The sequence below is a fragment of the Canis lupus genome, chromosome 3 (genome assembly GCF_003254725.2).
Source record: "Canis lupus dingo isolate Sandy chromosome 3, ASM325472v2, whole genome shotgun sequence".
Taxonomy (NCBI): Eukaryota; Metazoa; Chordata; class Mammalia; order Carnivora; family Canidae; genus Canis; species Canis lupus.
Window position 1 is genome coordinate 20,719,151 of NC_064245.1, and position 25,716 is coordinate 20,744,866.

The 25,716-nt window shown below is 34.8% G+C and overlaps 1 pseudogene; it reads left to right on the forward strand.

Annotated features, from left to right (window-relative positions):
* The first annotated feature begins 22,201 nt into the window (after positions 1-22,201).
* On the forward strand, positions 22,202-22,472 carry LOC112653107 (60S ribosomal protein L37a-like; annotated as a pseudogene).
* The last annotated feature ends 3,244 nt before the right edge of the window (positions 22,473-25,716 follow it).

A 25,716-nucleotide genomic window follows, 5' to 3' on the forward strand; every position in this document is an offset into this window, starting at 1 on the left:
ATAGCACACTGCAGATGTGAGATTTATATACTATTTATAATTAAATGTAAAGCACAATTGCTGATATGAGTATGTGAAATTCTGAGAGAAATTTGCGATATTATCTCGTTTAAAAAATCTTTGTTTTGAATTCCTTTTTCCATATTTTTAATTGTGAAGTGTTTTGTCAACAGATAAAATAATAAGCATGTCAAGTGTGCTTGTGAAAGTTGGTTTTGAGTGAAGGAATATTGTCTCAAAAATATTTCTTTAGTATATAGATTCTGACGATACAGCAGAAAGAAAGAAAGAAAAGAAAGAAAGAAAGAAAGAAAGAAAGAAAGAAAGAAAGAAAGAAAGAAAGAAATAGACCCTCACCTAACTATAAACAATCCAAATAAAGGAAAATGGAAACTAGCCTAGTGCTATCATTAGATATATAGAGAGCTAAAAAATAAAATAAAAAGGATTTTTTCTTCAGTTTCAGCATGTATGAAGCTCATATTTGAATATTGTTTACAAAAAGTCTGAAAATGCTACAGAGTAATTTTATATGGCAAACTTATGAAATACTGAGAAAATTTCAGTCTTTTTATTCATTATTGAAGATGCCCTTGGTATTTTTATCCACATAATGTATAGAAAACATGGTGAATGTGGAATATTTTATAGTTGATTACACAGACTGATTATACATATCATTCAATATACCTTTCATAACAGTAATTGTTCAACATCTTATTTGTGATATATTCCTCTGTGGAGTAGGAACACAAAAATGGAATGTGCCAAATACTAAATTCAATTTACACTATTCTCCAATCCCATGTTTCGTAATGTTTCAAGATCACAAATGTTTACAATGAGAATCTTGTCAGTGAGAGCTTTGAGACCAGAAATGTACATGGCTAATGTATAAGTGACTAACAAAGGATGGTGTAAACCTCCATATTCCTCATCTCCACAAGCATAAAGGTGTAATCTATTTTTAGTAAATGGTGGGAATGAATTACACCCTAATATCTAAATTAATTAGCTGGTCATTCTTGATTAACACTTTTCCTGTCGCTATTATATTGCAAAGGACTACCAAATTTAAAAATCTGTAGGCGGACTGAGAGGAAACTGTAAATTACATGTTACACAAGAAATAATTTGTCAGATCATATATGCTTATTATATGCATATATAGTGCCATAATTGTCCATGGCATTATAAAATAGATGAAACAGTCTCAAAGTTATCTATTCAGAGGATATTCTGATAAAGAGAAATAGATGGATCCTAGCAATGGAGCTGTTCACAGCTCCATATGCATGTGACAGTTTCTTATTTACATGTCGCTCATGTTTATGCATGTTCAGAAGAATACAGCTGCTACCCCATTCTCCAGAAATCATAGACACCGGTCAAGTCTACAAACGGTAGCCACATTTGAGCTTGTAATGTATTTATCATGAAAAGCTAGAAGTTCTAATGTTAGGGAGGGGGGAAAAGCAGCACAATTTGCTTTGAAAAGATAACAGACATTTTTCAAAAAACAAATACTGTATATTCAATTCAGCTCCTTTTAGGTGCTTTCATGTTATAGGAATTCTGCTGGTGATGAAAACAGCATTCAACCAATCAAATGGCGGTACCCTAGTGCCATCCAAAGTAGAAGCCTAGTGTTTAAAATAACCCTGATGAATTATTCATAGAACTGATGTTTATGCAAATTAGAGAATCATGCACCCACCTGACCACCAAGGGAAGAAAAAAACACAGGGAAAAAAAGAACCCACCATGCTTTTAGCATTCTCCAGAACCTATGTAATCAAATGATAATATTCTTTCATTAAATGCATCAAGGAATTACAATCCTTACCTGGTTAGTTTGTAGGGCCTTCAGATTTTCTGGATGAAATAACTGACTGTGCGTGCAACCAATAAAACTGAACTGAAAAGCTGATTAAGGGCACTTACTTAATGCAAAGCCACTCACTGAATATTCATATGATGCCTGTGTTTATGCAAATTAAAGCAAAAGAAAGCCCAAGGGGATTGGTTGCCATAGCCCACAAATACTGTGTACAGCAGAAAATATAGAGAGTAGTGACAAATAAATCTTAAAATTCATAGCTTTGGAGCAACAAAGAAGAAATGGTAAAATATTAAAAAGGCTAGGTGAATTACAGTTTTAAAGTGCTTTATTTAATCATATCACTTTAGAGCTATTGACTATTCCTACCATGTAATGATCTATAATTATCTTAATGCCAAAAGATACAGTCACTTGTGTTTGTCAGCTTTATTTATCCTGCAGTCATTTATATGAGCAGATCCCTTAAACACAGAAAAGAATAAATAGTTATAATAAAAACATAATTCAATACACTAATAACCAAACCCAGGGCCATATGTGGCCCTTTATTAAGTCTTTCATGTAGTGATCCTTCAGTGGTAATATCTTACTAGGGAATGAAGTCCAATGGAAGATCTCCAGCATTAGGTTGAGCTCACTGCTTTCTTAATACTGATAGGTATCTGCTTCACTTGAAGTGGGGATTATTTTATATTAGGAATAAATATTGTGAATCTTTTGGCCAAAATGATTCTGGTATATGCAGTTTTAAATTCCAAGGATTTTTACTTTTGGAGCCCAAATGCAGTAATATTTTCTGAAATGCATGCTATTGTGTAGTGTCTTAATCATGAAAAGATGTGAATCCTCACGTATGTATGTGAGAACCGATTACAGGCATTGACAGGATTCATAATATTTAAATGATACAATGCATGTCTGGCATTAAATGCTTTACGTTGTCAAGGATATTCTCCACGTTTTATTTTTTTAATAAGTAAGAATAGAGATGGCTAAAAATGCTGGCATGCATCTGATAGGTATTTTTTGTTTGCTTTTTGTTTTTTCCTTTGTTTTCTGGAACATACTTTCCAAACTTCAAAAATAAGAGGGAAGTGTTCTTCATTGCAGTTACCAATCACTAAAGAGTACTTATCACTTAATATTTTCCTAATAATTCTCACATCTTCATTCCACAGCCCCTCTGGTCTCCCTCACATAATGTAATAAATTTTCCAATACTTTCAAGAAATAGAAATATTTAAAGCAATTTAAGCATTTCTACAAAGCTGGCTACACTTATCATAGATACTAAAAGATGAGGTCCAATGTTTGTTAACTTGATTGTGGTGATTGATATCAGAAGTGTATGCATGTGTTTGAACTCACAACATTGTACACATTAAATATGGGCAGTATTTTGTATATCAGTTAGACCTCAAGAATGCAAGGGTAGGGAAAGAAGACGAGATCTAATTCCTGAACATTGTTTTACTAGAAGGTATTCAGAAAGAAAGAGATTTCTTTGTGGTAATTTCTGGTTGCCTAATTTCAGCTTTCAAATAATTTCCTTCTTTCAAAGTTGCTCACTGTCTTTCCATGAAAGTAATCCCCATAAATGTACATTTGTCAACTTTGACAGGTATTTTCTATAACTGATGTTATATGTATATATTAATTCTAATTAATGTCTCCTTAAAATTCCCTTAAGTTTCAGAATTGACTTGGGAAATAATGTGATTGGCATATGGAACACTTAGAAAAAAGTTGGTGAAATTCTAGAAGCCATGAACTTTCATTATGTGTTTATAAGGAACTTCTTTAATTTAATTTATTAACTATATATTCAGATATTTTCCAAAAATAGAATAAAAATTAATGGATAACTAATAATACATCTGTTTGCTAATCATGCAATTCTTTTTCTTTTATTGATTTAAGAACGTATTATTGAGAAGGTGGACTGGTAATTTCTGTTTTTAGTTAAAGAATCCTAAATTTAAAACTTCTAAGAAACAACATTTAGGTTAATCAGCAATAGTTGCCTTTTATTAAGCTTCTCTGTCTCCACAAAGATTATTTTTAAAAAAATCAGAGGACATAGTTAATTATCTGGTCCCAGCTCTTTTTTCTAAAAAAACATTTCTTTGTATAGCTTAATCCCAGTAGAAACTTTTTTTTTTCAGATGAAATACTTCAATGGCTAATAATAATAATGATCATAATAATAATTATTATTTGATTTTGTTTTCAATATAAGAACCCTCATTGAAAGTCCCAGAAAAAAGGCAGCTGGGTGGCTCAGTTAATTAAGTGTATGCCTTTGACTCAGGTTATGATCCCAGGGTCCTGGGTTCAAACCCCACATTGGGCTCCCTGCTCAGAGGGGAGTCTGCTTCTCTCTCTCCCTCTGCCCCTCTGAATCCCCCATGCCACTTTGTTCTCTCTCCAATAAATAAATAGAATCTATATAAAAAAAGAAGCCCTGGAAGAAATGATAAGATTATAAAACCAATCAATAATATGACAATGCACTTTCATGTTGGTAAATTTAGATTTTTCTTTTAAACCTCAAATGTTCCAACTTTCTAATTAAAATTTAAATGCATTTTTTTTTAACTAACACCAGGTATTGCTTGTTTAAGCTACATTAGCCATGTTTTGGTTGCAAAAAAACTAAGCCTTCCTTCAGAAAGATATTTCTGTTTTTAAAGAAACACATTACATACACACACACAAACACACACACACACACCCCTCGAATTGACTGTCAAAGCAAAATATAAATGGATATCATTAATGTCATCCTTTGTCCAATTCTTCATATCATTAGTGGGAATTTTCTTTCCTTTTCTTGGGTTGAATCTCTTAATCTCTGGCCCCTGTACAACTCTGGGGTATTTTGGACAATTTTAAAATATTTATAAACCAAATCCAAACTGCCCTAGGCCATGGTCACTTCAGACCTTTATTTTGTATCCATGTAGAGCAAGAGTAGCTTATTCAGAGAACTAGGTTCTATAGAAAACCAAAATAGTGTATTCCATGTGAAATAATCATATGCTTTTGAGACTGCATTAACTGGTTTAAATGAGGGGTCCACAATTTCCAGGCTCATAATTTGTTCAGTTCTTAGATCACAGTTAAGTGCTAAAAAATTAAAAGTTCTTATAAAGGTTTTGTAAAGAGATAAAGTTCAGCTCATTTGCTGATTATGATAGAAGTCTGAGTCTCTCTTTTGAAGCCCACTAATTGGGCTGTAGATAATCAATCCAAAGATAGTGAATGAATATACGGGTGCAACTAAACCTCAATCAGTAAATCAATCAGGTGAAATTGGTAGTCAATTGGCCCATATATAAAATTGGGACAGGAACTGGCTTCTCCCCTTGAAAACTAAACACCTAAAATTTATTTGGCCTATAAATATTTTAAAATTAAAATAAATTGCCAAGATTAAAAAGTGTGAGATTTTACATAAAAACCAGAATTTTCTGATTTTCTTCAAAAATCAGAAACTGTGTCATATTGGGTTGGCATCCCCATGAAATAACAAACCTCAGAAGCCAGATAAGTAAGATTACTTCTTCTAAGCAGATCCCAAGTTTTCCATCTGCTAGGAGTTCTCACCAGGATGCTTTTGCTCCTTTATGCTATCCCTTCAGGGATGGATTTGTGACCTGAGGAATTTGAGTTGAATTGTGAATCTGGGGTAGCACTGTTTTCAATATACACATGTCTCGTTTTTATATTTTTATTTAATAGATGTATGTTTAAACATTTGTTGTCCAAGGAGTCATTGAGAGGCAAAATAAATAATTCACAGGGTAGGTTACCACTAGGTAGTCAGGTTGTTTCCATGTGTACATTTTGACAATTCAACTTATGTCAGATATTATCATGCTATCCTTTTAATAACAACATCAACAAAAACATCTGGAACAGAAAAGTAAAATAAAACAATACTATTTTACATATCTTAATTTGTAATGGAAAAATAATCTATCTGCTCTCTAATCTCACCAAAGTAACTAACAACCTTTAGGTTTTTGGTTGCAGTTTACTTAAAACAGCATTTCTTCCCTGTTTGACTCCTTAGCAAGCATTGCCTACAACATAAGCAAATCCACCAAAGTCAAGGACATACCATTTTCTAGTAAGATCATTTGGTAGACTGTTTTTTCCCCCTAGAAAATGTTTTGTCTCCACAGGGGAAAAGTATTTTAAATAATCTCAGGGAGCTTCATTGCTTGATTGCTTAATGGTTTTGTTAGGTATAAGACGGGCAGCTTATACCTAGACAACTGGGTCTTCTCTACCTCAAATTGAAAAGTAGACAAAATGTTTCTTCCTCTCTCCTCTCCCTTCTGCTTGGTTTGCATGAACCCTACATTGTGATTATAGAGATTATAGAGATTATAGATTATACATTGTGTATATAGATTATATACCCTGACCATATTCAGCTCCTGATTTTGCTTTTGTCCTGACATTTTAAAATTCCTTTTACTGCTTCCTCTTTATAAGGGCTCAGGCTAATATCTGGTTCATTGAAATTAACTTGATGAATTAATTTGATCAATAGTTTAATAAAAGGACCAGTGGCAGAGAAAATTCAGTTCAAATGAATCTTTCAAATAGCTCTGTGTATGCAAGAATCAGCCAGAACAATATTGGCTCTGGTGGCACCTCATTTAAACTTCAAGGAGGTAATCTTGAGTAAATTTCATTGTAAAAAACATTTACAAACTTGGCACAGATCTCATTTTAGTGAGGAAATGGGGACTTTAATTGATTGCTTGATTTAACCTAGGATATAATACTAGTATAGGTACTACTGTTGCAGGCCAGAGTCTCATTTCCTAGGGTAATTTCTGAATTTGCATATTTTGGAACAACGTTTTGATAGGAATATTTTCAAGATACTAACTAGCTACTGTCTTCAGGTTGTTGTTCCACTTCAATCCTGTGATATGTCTGTTGAAGTCCATGGATCTGTTTGCATCATGATCACCCCATCTTCATTGCCATAAATTACAGGTATCCTATCTATTCCTTAATCTTTTTTCACATTTTTAATTACTTAAAGGTTGGCAGCTTCGACTTCCACTTCACGTATCTTCCAAAATTCTGGATGTAACGTTCTAACTCTAAATATATCAATTCCTGGGAATCCCTGGGTGGCTCAGTGGTTTAGCGCCACCTTTGGCCCAGGACATGATCCTGGAGTCTTGGGATGGAGTCCCACATGGGGTTCCCTGCATGGAGCCTGCTTCTCCCTCTGCCTGTGTCTCTGCCTCTCTCAGTGTCTCTCGTGAATAAATAAATAAAATATTTGAAATAAATAAATATATATATCAATTCCATTTCTACAAACTTTGAACCTTGTCATTACCTGTGGCATGTCTGCACCTTTCTTTCCACTGTACCTACAGCTCACCTATTTCTTCTCCATTTAACCTGCTTTTCATTTTCATTGCATGTAGTATATCTCTGTTTTCAGTTTGCCCTTGTACTAATCTGAATTCTATGAGAAGCCATAGTAAATGTGTTGCAATTTCCTCAACTACCTACCTTCAGAGCTTTCCTATCCAGAAATAAATCCCACTTTTATTTCCTTTACTCCCAGTTCCATATGAATGCTGAGGTTGTGGGGTTTTTTTTTTTTTTTTTGAGTGCAATATGAACTCATATTATCACCCTTAATCTCTGCAGTGAAATGGACATCTCATTCCTTCATATGTTCTATTTCCTATTGGGAATAGTGGGATATGATATTGAAAAGGGTGTGCCAAGTGCCAGTCATATATTTGACATTATGTACATGCAGAAATCTACCACTACAAAGCAGATACAGGATATCATTATTACCCAAAAAATGTTCCTTTGTGCTCCTTTCTGGTCAATCTTCATCCCTCATGCCTGGCACCACGCAATTATAAATCTGCTTTCTGCCACTATAAAATATTATATTTTTTTCTATATAAAATTATTTATCATTTCACATAGAATGTTGTCTTTTTTGTATGGCTTCATTTACCTCGCACAAATGTTTGAAATTCATTCATGTTGTTGTGTGTGTCAGTGGCTTATCTCCTTTTAGTACTACTGAAAGATACTCCATTGTATATACATTACAATTTGTTTATCCATCCACCAGTAGTAGACATTTGAATTGTTTTTAGGTTGGAGATATTATAAATAAATTTTGTATGAGCATTTGCATACAAATTTTTATCAGGACATATGCATTAATTTTTCTCAGGTAAATACTTAGGATTAGAAGTGGTGAGTGGTGTGATAGTGTAAATTTATCCCTAAGAAACTACCAGACTTTTTCAGCCTGTCAATGGAAGACAGATTCTAAGGTAGCCCCCATGATCTCTGCTTTCTGGTGTTCATGCTCTTTTATAACTCTGTAGTTTGAGTGTGGGCAAGATCTGCGACTGGCTTCTAACTAATTGCATGTGGCAAATGTGAGCATATGTCATTCCTGTCAACATATTATCTTACATACAAATCTGTGCTGGCTGGTAGACTCGACTCACTCTAGAGTCACTCTCTCCTTTGCTGTCTTTGAAAAAGGGAGCTTCCATGAATTCTACAGCCAAAAATAAATTACTTCTGCCAAAAACCTGGGAGAGTTGGAAAAGGACCTCAAGCCTCAAATGAGAGCTTAGCCCTGGCCACCCCATAATGGCAGCCTCGTGAGACCTTACACAGGGGGTCTCCCTATGCCATGCCCAGACTTCTGACCTGTCGGAATCATTAGTTAATAATAATTGTATGGTTTTTAAGCTGCTGCTTATGGTAATCTGTTACACAGCAATAGAAGATTAAGAGGTTAGCTGTATCACTTTGTATTTCTACCACTGATGTGCACTCCAGTTGCTCCACATCCTTGATGTGGTATTATCAGTCTTTTGCATTTTAACCAAAAAAGGCTTGCTTGGATTTGGTTAGAATGGTATTGAATCTACAGAGGAATTTAGGAAGAACTGACATATTAATGTTGAGTATTCTAATGAATGAACATGGTATTTCTCTCCATTTATTTGTCTCCTTTAATTTCTCACAACAACATTTGTAGTTTTCAGTATCTAGGTCTGGCACCTGGATATATTATGTTACATTTATCCCTAAATAATCCATGCTCTTAATGTTAATTTTTTAAAAGATTTATTTATTTATTTATTCATAGAGACACACACACAGAGGTGGGGGGGGGGCGCAGAGACACAGGCAGAGGGAGAAGCAGACTCCACGCAGGGATCCTGGGTCTCTAGGATCAGGCCCTGAACTGAAGGAGGTGTTTAACCGCTGAGCCACCAGGGCTGCCCTCTTAAAGTTAATTTAAATGATATTTTAAAATGTTAATTTATAATGGTTTATTTGCTAGTATATATACATAAAAATGATTTTCATACACTGACCTTGTATTCTGCTATCTTGCTGGCTTTAGATTTTACTTGTGGCTTCCTGGCATTTTCAACATTGGTTTGGGGGGCTGAAAATAGCCTTTACTCTGGGGATAGTTTAGTCCTATATGGTTCTTCTGGGGTTTCTACTGAATTCCCTGAATGAACATCAGGGACGTCTCATCTCTGTATGCTCTGGGAAGTGTTCAGCTTAAAGCCTTTGCTCCCTCTTTGCCCTGGGAATACATACCGTAGTATTCAGCAAAGACTTACAAGAACTCACATGTGGTATTTTGAAGCTCCTCTTCTACTTACCTCCTGTTCTCCTTAACTCTAGCCTGTAGCTCCTGGCTGCTTCAGCCTCCCTGAATTCCAGTCTCTGTGTTGTCAATTCAGCAAGAGTAACCTTGTGCTCTCCATGATTCACCACTGGCACTGTGCTTCCTGCAGAAAACCAGGCAATCATAGAGTCTGCCCATTTTGTTTACTTTAATGTTGTCCACTGTCTTAAACAGTCCTTTTAGACATTTAATCCACTCTCCTAATTGCTTCCTGTGGAAATAGAAATCCAATCCCTGTTACTACATCATGGCAGGAAGTGTATACCTCTGCTTGTGTGTTAGACTTTTTAAATCCTCCAGATAGATCCTATTCTTCATTTTTTCCACAGATTACTTGGAATTTCTGGTCCACCAGATACCATTTGCTGTATGCTAACATAACTGACAAAACACAACCATATTTAGAATTGATGATTACACAGTCAATAGGCATGTCTTTCAGATATCAACAAATAAATAAAATAGACAAAAAATTAAATAAGGTATAGAGAATTTTATTAACACTTTCAATAGCCCTAATCTAATTGATTTATAGAGAATTTCCTGCCAATAAAAAGAAAATATATACATTCTTTCAAAATAGACACAAAACATTAATAAGTTAACCATTTGGCTTCAACATAATCTCAAGAATTCCCAAAAGCATACAGACTATAATCCTAGGAACAATGTGATAAAGTTTGTGATTAACAATAAAAAATAGCTAAAAATATATATTCATCTGAAATTAAAATATGCGCTTTGAAATAGCTCTTGTGTTGAAGAAGCTCTCAAAAGTAAAATTACAGATAATAATGGCGTTGCATCACATGCAAATTTAACTTCTGCAGATTCAAATATGCTTACTTATATGAGAGAAAAGAGTGCAAGTGAGATATAAATAACTATATAAATAATGGGGTTGATTCTGACTGCCATTCCATTCAAAGAGCAGATGCATGTGAAAAGAGAGAGATGTTCTGATCTGTTAGCTCTGCTGCTATACATGATACTAATATCACATCATATTAGGTAGGGTACAGGTCTTTAAGTAACGTTAAAGGGTACAGGTCTTTAAGTAACGTTAAAGTACCTTCCACTTTCATTACTGAATGACCAGGTAATTTGGACCAAACCACCAAGTGAAGCTTACCAGAAGATTACCAGGAAGCTAATGACATTTAGATTCCAGGGCTCTTCATTTGCCTGCTTCCTCACAAGACCCTGTGTCTGATACCCATAAATTGTATGAATTTCAGGATGCATAAAACATGGTAGTCAATCAAAGAAATATTGGAGTTCAAAATGATAGTGATAGTAACCATGTCAATATCTAGGAGAATATAGAAATCCAAATGTAACTTACCTTTGGGGCTCCTTCTGTGCAGGGGACATTTGCAGATCTTGAAAGAACTTTGAGAAGCTGAGCGCTATCTTCAACAACTTCTTTGCTCTCAAGTAACAAAAGCTGAGTTCAAGGCTTTGTGCCCTGGTAAACAACCCCTAAGGGCCACCCACACCTTACCAGTAAGGACAAACAGAAAGTAATGCAACCTTTGCCAAGTACTGAGCAAGCTCTAAGTCATCTGGTTTCCACAGAAAACCTCAAACCTTGAAATTGACTTAAGATCACCTGTTTTGCTTGTGTCCCAAGATGCCTGATAAAAGTAAATGGAAGGAAAATAACTTCATTTAAGGCTTCAAATTATTTCTACAAATTCTTTTTCAAATAAAACATCCAGCACACGCAGCCAAAGATAAGGCAAAAAGACAACATAAGCAACAAGCAGCAGCACAATAGACAATGAAATAGATCCACAGGCACACTACTCAATGAAATTGGTCACAGATTGTAAAATAACTTTATTTACTATGCTCTCAGAATTAGAAACATAATTTTCAAATGTCAGTAATGAACTGGAGATAATGGGGAGTCTGGGTGGCTCAGTCGGTTAAGATACTGCCTTCAGCTCAGGTCATGATCCCAGACTTCTGGGATTGAGTCCCACATCAGGATCTCTGCTTGGTGGGGAGTCTGCTTCTTCCTCTCCCTCTGACTACCACTCCTCCTGCTTGCTCTCTCTCTCTCTCTAATTAACAAATAAAATCTTAAAACAAAAGAACTGGAAATTATGAATAGTGATATAGCCTATTTAAAAAACCTGGAAATTCTAGAGCTGAAGAAAAACAAGAATTCCTTAGATATTACAATGGCAAATAAGACATATACGGGGAGAGAATTAAAGAAATACAAGAAAGAGAGATCAGAACAAGCTGTCTCTTATAGAACAGATGGCTTTCTGGCCTACACAAAACTTACTGGGGACAAACCACTGAGCCGCGCAGGTGCCCCCCAATATATAAAATCTTTTTAAAAGCCCCAAATTTTATTTTTTAAAGTACTTTGACTACCAGATTATTCAGTGGATAAATGGAAAAACTGTGCTTAAGGAACTAGTAATATGTTTGGTGCCAGAAAATCGACTATCAACTTCTCCTTGTATCTCTCTACACAATTATAAGGGAAAGGACATGTGATCCAAGAATTTTATGCTCAGCTAAATGATCATTTGATTTAAACCCTTGACTTTTCTGGAAAAGAAAAATGAAAAAACAAAATCCAGTGTCAAAAACTGAATCAAAATATTAAAATTTAGGAATAAAATCCTGTATTAGGTATCTATTTGCTGCATAAAAATTACCCCAAAACTTCCAGCTTAGGAGAACAAACATTTATTAAGTCACATTTTCTGTGGGATAGGAATTTTGGGGTGGTATAGCAGGGCAGTTCTGACTCAATGTTTCTCATGAGTCAAGCTCTTGGCTAGGGCTCAGTCATGAGAAGGCTGGACAGGCTGGAAGGGCCTGATCACTGATGGCTATTGGAAAAGAATTCAGTCCTTTGCTGTTGCTCCCAGGGAATCCCAGTTTATGAAGCAGACGTCTCCCTAGGGCTGCTTGAATGTCCTCATGACGAAATAGTTGGCTTCCCCTAGAATGAGTGGTCCAAGGAAGACAGAAATAAAAGCCACATTGCCCTTTATAGTCCTAATCTCAGAGGTTACTTTTGCCCATTCTCAAAGCTAGGACCACATGAGCTAATTTTATCTCTTGTCAGAGGACTGTCCAAGAACTTGTGGACATATCTAAAAATTTCTGGTGGAAATAAGTGCCAAATTATTAATCACCTTTATTTAATATCAGGCAGTTAATTAATACCTAGAAATTTTTAATGTAGTTAAGATTTTATTTTGATGCCGAAAGAATTTGTAGTCTTTCAAATCCTCAACATTTTTGAAACTAACATATCTTGTGGTGATGAAATATTTATGTGAAGTTAGCAAAGTAACTTTTGTTTCACTTCAGTTCCTAGTTCTTTTGTTACATTTAAATAAAACTAATTCAAAATTTTAAACTAATAATGCACAGTATGTTTCCATTTATGAAAATACTTCTATTACTTTCTATTATCTCTACACTCTTCTGTCTAGAGATGTGCCTAGAGAGATGTCTATAATGGTATTTGCCTAATATTTCTTCTATTTATAAATGATATGTTGTTGCTTTTTTACTTTCTGATTTTCATTGTCTTGTGCAAAATTCTGCCCATGTGTATGTTTTTGTTTTTTGACCATGTGAGTCTTGCTTTCTTGGAAAGTACTAGTGTCAAGATCACAAGATTCTTGCTAGCTAGTGACAACATAAAATGCCTTATAAATTTTTGTGCACAGAGATAAGACCAACCAGATGACATTTCCTGCTGGTGGGGAGAGGATGCAGATTAGCAGGGAGAAAAATATATTAGCTTTCCCAGAGTGATATCTGACCGGCTCCAAAAAATGAACACTTCATGTGATTTCCCATATCTTCTCCTTGCTCCAGTCTACTTTCTTTTTAATTAAAAATCAGGTATGCAGAATAAATGTGAAGCTTACTATCATCATCAGTCCACTGATGACTCTAATTTTATTTCACTTCCTTTGTTTTATGTTTTGTTCCCTTCATTCACCCTTCCTAATCCCATTCCCTACCCACCTATTCTGAGATAAATCTTAATCAATTATGATTGTCTTGTTTTAAAAATATGCTGTAGAATTAGGTTAGATAACATTTTAATTCGGGGTTTTACATCTTTTTTTAAGTGGAATTTGCATACAATTTCTTCTCTTTGACTGTTACAATTCTGTTTTGATATTAAGCTGTATTCATTTAATAAAATGGGGTTTTTCTCTATCCTTAGAGACTCCTTTCATGAAACATTAATTACTGATTCTAAAAAATTTGCCCCAGCTGTTATATATACCTGATGTACCTGATAAGGTCTATGAAGACTTGGTGGGCGGGTATGAATCCTCCCTCTATCTCTGTCTTCCAGATGTTCTATATTCTCACATTAGCCCACATTTGGCCTCTATCAATTTGTTAAGATTTTCGAATGAATTTTTCCTATCAGATTGTGTGCTGTTAAGATAGTAAATGCTCATATCTTGTCTCTCCATGGAGGTTCCTGTCTTTCTTTAGATTTCAAGTTAGTTACCTTGAAACCTTAACTTCCCATTGGATTCAAAAGTAGTCATGATTTTGTAGAGTATCTGAACGTTTTTATTATTGTATGGATGGGAGTGATGTACTTTCCAGCTTTCTATATCTTCAACAGAATCCAAAAGTTCACTCTTCTGATTGCCTCCCAGGTCAAAGTCAAGTTCTAGACCACAGTGTAATTATCCTATAGAAATCTCTACTATCCAGTATAGGTTTCGCTTTTACATCAGGCCTCATTTTTATCTACTTTTTACTGTGTTACACATATTTTTAAAGACAACCTCAAATCCTTTAGGAAATTGTTGGCTAATAAACAAAAAGAGAGAGGAAGGTCTATCTGCTTTTCTACTGCCTCCTTTTTTAAAGAGATTTCAAGCTTTCCCACTTAGTTTCTTCTCCTTTTTTGTTTTTTGAGGGTTATTATCCTTTGCCTATACTTTTATTTGGCACAAAAACTTGAAAAGGAAAGGGAAGAGAGATGGGTTGGAATACAGTACTTATTCATGTACTTTTTAAAAGTGATGATAGAGTCAGGAATGATTTTCCCCCAAGGTTTTTCAATAAACAGTTAAGAGAAAACTTTAATGAAAGGTCTGAAAGAGGCATGTACTAAATAATAGTGATTATACCTGTGGGTGGAGGTGGGGAAATAAGACTTTCACCAGAACATTATATATGCCTGTTTACTTTTTTTCAATAAATATAAATCATGTTTTACTTAAAGTAAGAATAGCTTGTCCCAACCATTGTCTTTTCCCCTTTAAGCCCACAAATTGAGTAGCCATGGTATTAGGTTAGCAGCTGTGCATGGACTCAATCCATGGACTCAATTGCATGGGCTTCTCAAAGACGTTGAATATCTAATGTGTCAGAATTGGAATCTGATATTATTTGCTCAATATGTTATCAACTCTTGGGAAGACCAATCAGCTATTTGGTGGCAACTTAACCAAGTCATGTCTTCTCTGAGGTACATTTATGTGTTGGGACAAAACTAAGACGTAACACTTCAAAATTCTCTCTGGATCAGGCCAAAACTACCCTCCAGGGCCTTTGCCTAAAAGTTTTAAGTACTTTATTAGATCCAACCTTTTCCTGGTCTTGGGTCCTACACTCCTTTACTGGTTTTTCCTGGAAGCGTTTTCTTATTAAGCCACTTGCACATGATTCTTTCAATAGGATCAGGTGAATCCAGCCAAAAACACTATAAATAACACTGGCAAACCCATTGCTTTTTCACCAGCCCCATCTTCTCGGGATGCGCCTGCGGCCTTCTGTGTCAATCTCTAGCCCTGCAGTAGGAGAATTCTGGGTGAGTGTCTGGAATTACTTCTACCTGATGCTATAATTCATTACATGTAGAAGTGCAAATATTCCTATGAAGGTATCCTTGTGCCTTGGCATGTTCTAGCCAAGTCCTTTAATAGTGATTTATAGAAGGCTTTCTTTTCAAGGGTCGCATGAATTTCTCCTGATGTATTTGACACTAGAGGTATAAGAAACTCACACGTAGGGCCCTTGTTACTATTCAAGCTACTTAAAATGAGCATTTTAATTTTTAAAAATAATTAGAAGTGTACAAGGCTGACTACAAGGAGTTTCTGATAATGCTGATATCTAGCAAACAGTCTAAACATGGGAATTTACCATCTAAAAATAAATGCTAGTATTGAGTAATTGCTCTGGTTGCTAAGATTGTTTTAAACAATCACTACATGTCATTCCAAGTTGTACCTTATTTGCTGAAAGAACATTCAGATTTCATTCTTCCTAATTCAAATCTTGGTTTAAGAACAAGCGTAATTGGGAACTGAACTGAAATAACTTTGGATTCACTTTCTCAGCTAAACTGATTTTTTTCATGTTTTAATTGCTCCCTAATTTCTCTATTATTGCTACATGTCCTGAAATAAATTTTCCATCTGCTTTCCATGTTTGATTGTCATGTTGGTTTTCTTTGAAACTGCTAAACAAGCAGCTTTTCTAATCACAATTTGTGGCTGTAGTGTTTTTCAATGCTCACTATGCATATAGAAAATGCACTTGCTGTTCAAAAATACAGAGTAGATTGAATATAACTAGATAATTTCATTTGTGGATATAGACTGTACTCTGCAGCAGTTTTATTCCCATATTTAGTGGATTCCGGTGAAATGAACAATTTCTGGGGAAAAGTGATTAAAAGGGAATAGCAAACATCTGTGCATCTTTCTTCCAAATTTCTTTTCTGACTTTTTCTCTAAATTTTTCTCTAACCAGGCTCTCAAAACTTTTTAGTTTAATTTTAAAAAGGAGTAATACTTTTTTTAAAAAAGCATAATGATATATTCCATAATTAGATACCTTTCTTAAAAGATAAGGAAACATGTTGCAATGTGAATACATTTCATATTTCTGAGGGATGAATTTAAAGTGATTTAAATAGCATTGAGTTATTTCAGAGGTTTACCAGTATACAAGATTAAAGGATAACGAAAAGTATGAAACTAACATTTTTTTTCTTTCTAAGATTATACTGGAAAAATACAAGTAAAATAATAAAGGAGGACACATTCTTCCATAGTAAATTTCATTTTCTATACAAGCTAATAGAAAAATCCAATAGCTCAACTCTGAATCAAGGCAGTCCATGGTCCATTGATTGTTAAGGTACTATTTTCACCATTCAAAAATGTATTATGAAAAAAAGTGTATTATGCATATAAGATAAAACTGACTCCATTTTAAGGGTAGTAAATTAGTAAACTTGGAAGGTGATTTGGCCACATACTGTATAAAGCCTTAAAAAATGTATCTTTGAGGGTAGTAAGTCCACTAGAAATAAGTTAATCTAAGAAAGTAGAGATCTATACAAAGACATGTTCAGTGATACTCATTTCAGTGTTACTTATGATCACACATAGTGTACATAATTTGGCTGCCCAATAGAAAGGGAATGGTTTAAAAAGGTAGGTATATTCATATATGGACAACTTAGCAATGATTTTAGGGGAATATTTGATCTCTTGTAAATGCTCACAAAATAAAATGAAGTCAATATATTCAGGATTATAATTTGTTATGAATATAGAGAAATTATGGCAAGATCACATAAAAATGGTGGTTTTCTCTGTTACGAAATTATTGGCAATTCTTTTTTTCTTTTTTATATGGTATGTATTTTCCAAACCTCTGCAATTGTAATGCTACCTTTTTTTATTTTTTTTTATTTTTTTTATTTTTTTTTTGTAATGCTACTTTTAAGTAGAGGAACACAAAGGATACATTAAGCTTTTTATATTGTAATGCTAAATAACCACTTTCTGTATGTATCAAAAAGATGATTGAGGGATAGCTTAATTAATCAATAGTATTGGTATGGAAAGAATAATGCAGGCAGGTATCTACATTCAGATGAAATATGCGTGGAGAAAGTCAGGAGTTCGAAGTATTGTTTAATTTTTAGAGTGGTTTGCTGCAGTAAGAGACTGAGAAACTGTTACCTTTTCACCTCTAGTTTTAAACAGAAGTGTGTGTGTGTGTGTATGTGCGCGCAACGTGAATCTATGGGATGATATTTCTGTACTTCAGGCCTGTCAATCCCTCACCTTTCCAGAACACTAAACCAATAAAGTGAATTATTTTCAAGAACAACGAAACAGAGAAAATGTGATCCATAAATTGACTTCTTTGTTCTGCCAATTGACTAAGTGACACTTAGTCATCTCTAAGTGCCTGGAGAAAATAAAAGGCATTTCTTTTGTGACGCTGATGAACAATTAGGCAATTGTAAAGCATTGAACGACGAAGTGGAGAATGCAGAGTAATATTGTTTTAAGCATCTTCCCTCCCTTCCTCTTTTTATTTTTATTTTTGGAGGAAAAAAATGCTTGAGGCAGATATTTTACTCCCCCTCCTATTCTCTAGCTTTTAAAATAGTGATAAACGTTTGCAATGGCTAACGTACAGGGATACGAGCCAAGGTCCAAATAGAAAAGTTTTCTTTTTTTTCTAAGTCAACCAACACATTGTTCAGGGGGAGAAAATGCTGCCAGGCTTTTTTAACTTTGTTCAAAGTTCAGAAGGTCTGATAAGTATTTCCAAATTTCATGCCCTGCAACAACTATAAGTTTTTCGTGTTGGGGATTATAGTGCTTTGCTGTCTGCAGTATTCATTATCCAACTCAGCTGAAATGGTTGTGGGCCTATCCCCTTTAAAACTACAAAGGCTTTGAAAGGTGTTAGTTATAAAGGGTTGTTTGGTTTATATAATATAACCTAGCTCTCTTTATAAAATAAATGCTAACAAAACTGTATTCTGTGGAATCCTATGAAATGTGCTTGATTTTCTTTACTCGATATATTCACATATCTACTTATATGTGTGTATACATATGCTTATATTTGGTGACAATTGCTAAGTGTAGGCTACTCTGTAAAGCAACATGACATGCTGCAGTGTAACCCTTTCTGTTAGAAATAGAAATGCTAGATAAATACAAGTAAACAGACACAACACAAATGTTCTTTTGGCCACAAATGGACCGAACTCAAAGGATAGCAATAAGCGTTAGGTAACTCAGAGTGTAGATAGTGAAAATACAATAAAAAGGGTAGGTCTGGGGCTCTAACACCCACAGGGACATAGAAAATGTCTTAAGGCTAAATCACAAAGCTATGGAAATGTACAAATTCTAGAACAATAACAAGAGTAAAAGAGAATAAAGAAAATTGTAATAAAACAATGGTCTTAAAAGGATGAACAAGAGAAGTGAATATGGGCTATAGTAATTCTACAACTAAAAATAATTTAAGTTTAAATAGCAGTAATCTCACTAAATACCAACTTAACTGATAGAGTAGATTCTCAAATAGATCAAGATGATAATAGAATAAAAGGAGATAGAGAAACCAAAAAATGGAAAGAAATCATTATAGAGCTGATTGAAGTATTTTCCCAGAACTGAAGAGACCTTCCAAATTAAAGGGCCTCATAGGGCAGCCTGGGTGGTTCAGCGGTTTAGCGCTGCCTTCAGCTGAGCGTGTGATATTGGAGACCTGGGATGGAGTCCCATGTCAGGCTCCCTGCATGGAGCCTGCTTCTCCCTCTGCCTCTCTTTCTCTCTGTGTGTCTCATGAATAAAGTTTTTAAAATAAATAAAACGGCTCATAAAAATGGAGCAAAATATATACATGCCAATTAAAATAGTCATGGAATTTTGAAATAGTGGGAAAAACAGCATCATAAGATTTTTCAGAAGTAAGGGGGAATAAAGGTTTCATACAAAGGATCAAGAAGGCAGACCTCTCAATAGTAATACTGGAAGCTAAAAGAAAATGGAGGTCTACATGTAAAATGGGAGAAAATATTTATAAATCATGTATCTTAGAAGAAACTAATAAAAACTCAACTCATTAGAAATAATCCCAATTAAAAATTGGGTAGAGGATTGAGTAGACATTTCTCAAGATGGTATGTAAATGACCAATAAGCATATGAAAAAGATGTTCAATGCCATTAATAACTATAGAAATGCAAATCAAAACCACAATGTGTTATGATTTCCCTCATTAAGATAGCTACTATACGAAAAAGTTTGGTGATGTGAAGAAATTAGAGCTCTTCTGCAGTGTAAGTGAAAATGTAAATGGTAAAATGGTATAGCTGCTATGGGTAATAGTATTGAGGTTTCTCAAAAAATTATAATTACCATATGATGCAGTAATCCCACTTGTGAGTATATGTAGCCAAAAAAGAAAACTGAAAGCAGAGTCTCAAAAGAGTTATTAGCACCCCCATGTGCTTAATTTGTTCATAATAGCATTATTCGCAATAGATGAGGTGAAAAAACAACTATCAGTGGATGAACTGAATGAAAATGTGCTCTATACAAAAAAAAGAATGTGCTCTATACAAGGGAGTATTCGGCCTTCAAATAAAGAAATTGTCATGTACTACAACATGGATAAACTTTGTAGAGAATATGTTAAGTGAAATCAGTCACAAAAAGACAAACTATGTGATTCCATGTAGACGCAGTATCTAAAGTAGTCAAACATAGAAACAAAAAGTAGAATGGTGGCTGGAGGAAAATAAGTTGTTATTCAATAGGAATAGACTATTTTGCAAAATGGAAAAGATGTGGAGATTGATTAAAGTGAATTAATATTCCCAAACTGTATACTTAAAAGTGGTTAAGATGGTAACATCTGTGGGTTTTTTTTTTTTTTTACTACAATTAAATTAAAAAAAAAAAAACTTAAAGTAGAAGTGCTGGGGGCACCTGGGTGGCTTAATCAGTTAAGTATCTGACTCTTAATTTTGGTTCAGGTCATGATCTCAGGGTTGTAATACTGAGCTCTGCACTGGGCATGAAGCCTGCTTAAGATTCTCCCTCTGCCTTTCCCTCTCTTCTCCATTCTCTCTCTGTATTTTTTTAACTTTTTTTTAAAAAAACGATTTTATTTATTCATGAGAGACACAGAGAGAGGCAGAGACACAGGCAGAGGGAGAAGCAGGCTCCATGCAGGGAGCCCGATGTGGGACTTGATCCCGGGTCTCCAGGATCACACCCTGGGCTGCAGGTGGCGCTAAACTGCTGTGCCACCGGGGCTGCCCCTCTCACTCTGTCTTTAAAGAGAGAAAAAAAAAAAAAAAAAAAGGTGCCGTTCTAATCAAGATAAAATAAGCATACCCTATCCTATCTTACCAAATGAACACAAAATCTCTAGACAGAAGGCATGGGGTGGCTGAGGACTGAAAAAATAAAGGGTTTTTCCCTTTTGTATTTCCTGGTCTGAGTGTAATTGTAGCCTAAAACTCAATACACCATATCAAGTGCAGACAGAGAGCTCCAAGAGAAGCTTTCTATTTCTGAGGATTGGTAAAGTGGACCCCCAAGTGTCCCCAAGAGTAGGGAAAATTTTAAGCTCTCCCTCCCCCCAGTTCTATTCCATCCTAGTCCCTAGTCAACCTCACATTGACAGTAGTGGAAACAGCAGTGGTAGCTAGGCAAGTGTGTAAAGCTTGAAGGGACAGACAACATATTGATCAGAGATCTGGTGGTTGTAAAAGCATAGGGAGAGTACCCACTGCTTCCCCCCACTCTGTTCTTCTGTTTTTGTTTTTTGTTTTACCGCTTTGCCCTACAGGCAGTCATACACAGTAATGTACTGTACAGAGTAATGGGAAGTATATAGCAGAGCGATGGAAATGGAACCCCAGCTTTATAGCCAGACAATCTGGAAGAGGGGGCTTCTGGGAACTACAAAGTGTTGGAGAGACTGTAGAGAGGAGGAAGCTAAGGGAAATAATCACACAGAAAGTGTATATGAATTCTTAGGTTTATTGCTGAGCTGCACATGCATGTACATTACCCTTAATAGCATAGGAAAATAGTTTTTAAGAGACTGTAGGTGAGACATGCTCTAGGTCCTAGACTGGCCACTGGGCAGTGTACATGCAGGGAATGGCATGTAGAAGTTTTGGAAACTGATGTTGAAGTCACGATATAAAAATGTATTAAGGAACTTGCAAACTAAACTTAATGGGGCCAATTGCCTGCTGAAGTAAATAACCTTTTCTATAAGACTTAAATGGGACCTAGAGCCTCCTAAGATATTCAAAAGATCTGGGATATCATATAGAATGATTTGGTATACAAAGGACCAGAAACCTTTCAATAACACAAAAAGAGATTTGAGTATACCAAGATGACACAGATACTGAAATCAAAAACATTAAAGTAGCTATTAAAACCATGTTCCTGAAAGTAAAGGTAAACACTCAGGCAACATATGGAGAGAGTTAACAAATAGTAAATAAAAAATGGAAATTGTAGAACTGAAAACAACCAAGGCAATTTCTTTGGATGGTCTCATAGCACAATGAAGATAGGAGAAGAAAGATCAGTGAACTCAGATATAGACCAGTAGAAATAATCCAACCCAAATGACAGAGAAAAAGACTGAAAAACAAAGAGACACAGGGATCACCGGTGCAACAGTTTGAAAAGGTATAATAGTACATTTCTAGATGTAGAGTAAGAGGAGTGCAGAACAAAATGTTTTAAAAGTATAATGGCTGATCCTCTCTGGGCTCAGACCTCGTTTACAGTGACATGGCTAACCACACCAAGAAAGTCAGAATCCGTAGTAATTATGGGACCTGTTATGGTGCCTCCTTCAGGAAAATGGTGAAGAAGATTAAAATAAGCCAGCACACCAAGTATGCTTTCTCCTTCTGTGGCAAAACCAAGATGAAAAGACGAGCTGTAGGGGTCTAGTTTGTGAATGAAAACAGTAGCAGGTGGTGCCTGGACCTGCAATACCACTTCTACCATCACGGTAAAGTCTGCCATCAGTAGACTGAAGGAGATGAAAGACCAGTAGCAGTGCTAGCGTTTGAAACATTGCTAGCCTATAGTAAATGGATTATGCATCACCAAAAATCTAATGGCTGAAAATTTCCCAAATTTTGTGAGAAATGTAAACTCGGAGTTCCAAAATGTTCAGCAAATACCAAAGATGAGACAGCCAAAGAAATGTGCTGAATATATACCATAAACTGAAAACTAAGGAAAATCTTGAAAGTAGCCATCTAAAAAATGACCTCTTACTAAGATTACAGATTTTGCCTCATAACCAATGAACACCAGAAACAGCAACATTCAAAGTGCTGAAAGAGAACAACAAACTCAGAATTCTATATCCAGTGAAAATACCATACAGGAATGAAGGTGCTATGAATATATTCCCAGATTAAAACAACAACAAAAAAAACTCAAGAGAACTTTTGCAAGGACAAAGAATCCAAATGAACTCCTTTCTTTTTTTTTTTTTTTTTTTTATTTATTTATTCATGATAGACACAGAGAGAGAGAGGCAGAGACACAGGCAGAGAGAGAAGCAGGCTCCATGCACCGGGAGCCTGACATGGGATTCGATCCCAGGTCTCCAGGATCGCGCCCTGGGTCAAAGGCAGGCGCCAAACCACTGCGCCACCCAGGGATCCCTCCAAATGAACTCCTAAAGAAAGCACTTAAAACTTAAACAGCACATTTGTATATATTCCAGAGGTCAAAGAAATATCAAGATAAACTAGAAAACTTGTTTAATAAAAATATGAAAATACAATACATGATAGTGGGATGCAGGTAAAGCAGTGCTGAGATGAATTTATAACCTTAAATGTTTTCTATTAAAATAGGAAGGATTCGAGTCACTATATAAGCTCTCATTTTAAGAAACTAAAAAAAAAAAAAAAAAAAGTGGTGGGGGGTACAAAACTAAAAACTAAAAGGAAGTAATATGGATTCAAGCAGAAATTAGTGAAATTGAAAAATTTAAAAATAATAAAAACGATAGCTGATTCTTTGAAAAGATCAAGTTGATAAACCTTTACCTAGACAAACAAGAGAGAACACAAATTACTGAAATCAGGAAGGAAAGAGGGATATCAATACATATTCTAAAAACATTGAGAGAATTATAAGGGAATACTACAAATAGCTCTATGCACATAAATTTGATGACTTAAATGACCTGAACCAATTCCTTGAAAGCCGCAGGCTATAAACACTTGCACATAAAGAAATTACTTGAATTGTCCTATTTATAGAAATTTCAGGGAGAGAAAATCTTTCCAGCCCCAAATTGTACTTGCCAAAGAAAAAGAACACAAAATAACATAAATTCTACACAATTACTTTCAGAAAACATAAGTATTAGAATTTCCCAACTCATTTGGTGAGGCCAGCACTACTGATGCCAAAACCAAACAAAAATAGAACAGGAAAGCCTAATTACAGACTACTATTCCACACACATACACAAAAAATATCTCAAAATATTTGTAAATGGAATTCAGCAATAGATAAAAAGATGCACCAGGACTATATGAAATTTATCCTAGTCATGCAAAGTTGGTTTGATTTTTTTTGTTTTGTTTTGTTTTTGAAAGTTGATTGGGTCTATCATATTAACAGACTAAGAACAAAAATTACAAGATCACATTCAACTGATACATATTAGCATTTGACAAAAATTAGCACCTATTCCTCAGGCATAGAAAACTATAACTAGAAAGTAACTTCCCTAATTTGACAGGAAAATCCACGAATAAACTAATAGCTAACATCATACTTAATGGTGAAATACTAAATATATCCTCCTGAGATTAGCAACAAAATGGTGATATTCACTGTCCTCTCTTCAACATTTAATAGCAAGTATTATCTAGGGCAATAAGAAAAAAAATAAAAGGCATACATACTAGAAAAGAAGAAATAACTGCCCATCACTGACATGATTGCTGACTATGAAAATCTTAGCAATCTACCAAAAACTATAAAATGAATGAGTTTAGCAAGATAACAGGATCATGAGTCAACATGGAAAATCAATCATGTTTCTATATGCTAGCACTGAATATTAGAAACTAAAATAAAAATCAATTTGATTTCAATATTCTCAAAAAAGAAAAAAATGCTCAATGTGGTAGGCAAAATAATGACCACCTAGAGGTGTCCACCATATTGTAATCCCCAGAACCCATGAATATATGATGTTACATGGCAAAGGGAAATTAAGGTTGTTATTAGGTCTTGATCTCAGCATTTTGAGTTTGGGCCCCATGTTGGGCTCTGAGCTGGGCATGAAGCCCACTAAAAAAAAAAAATTATTCTGGATGGTTTGTTCAGGCCTAATATAATCACAAGACCCTTAAAAGTGGAAAAAGAAGGCAGAAGGGATTTAGAGAGATGGATGACAACAAGCCGAAAAGCCAAGAAATTTTCTATTAAATGGAAAAAGCAAAGAAACAGATTCTCCTGTAGTACTTCAAGAAAAGAATGTATCCTTGTAAACTGCTTGATTTTTATCCCAACAAGACATATTAGATTTCTAAACTACAGTCTGTACAATAATAAATTTTTGTTGTTTTATGCCACTAAGTTTGCAATAATTTTTTGGAACAGCCATATAAAATGAGTATAAATCTAATAGTATGTAAAGAATCTCTGTTTGAAAAAGTTTAAATGCTGGTGAAAAACTGTAAGATATCCTTTTAAAATTGTTTGTAAATTGAAAGACCAGATGCAGTGAGAATATAAATCTTGCCCAACTGATCTATGGGTATAATTCAGTTTTAATGGGAAACTCAGTAGAAATTATTGTAGATACTGATGAGCTATTTCTAAAACCTATACGAAAAATAAGAGTTGAGTTGAAAGAACCAGAGAACTTAATTTTAAGACTTACAATGGTAAGTCTGACACAAGGGTAATTAAGACCTTGGTTTTGGTGAAGGGGTAGGCACACTGATCAATGAAACAGCATAGTCTAGAAATAAACCCATACCATTATGACCAGGTGATTTTCGACAAACATGCAAAGGTAATTCAATGGATAAAATAGTCTATTCAAATGATGTGAACAATTAGACATGCATTGGCCAAAAAAATAAAATCTTGCCCTAACTTCTTATATTGTACAAGTAAGCTCAGTAGAACAGCAATCCAAGCTCAATTCATAAAAGAAAAATGATAAATCGAACTTTTTCATAAAAAAAACCTTTTTTTGTGAAAGACATTAAGAAAATGGAAAGAGAAGCTGGAAACTGAGAAAACACTTAAAC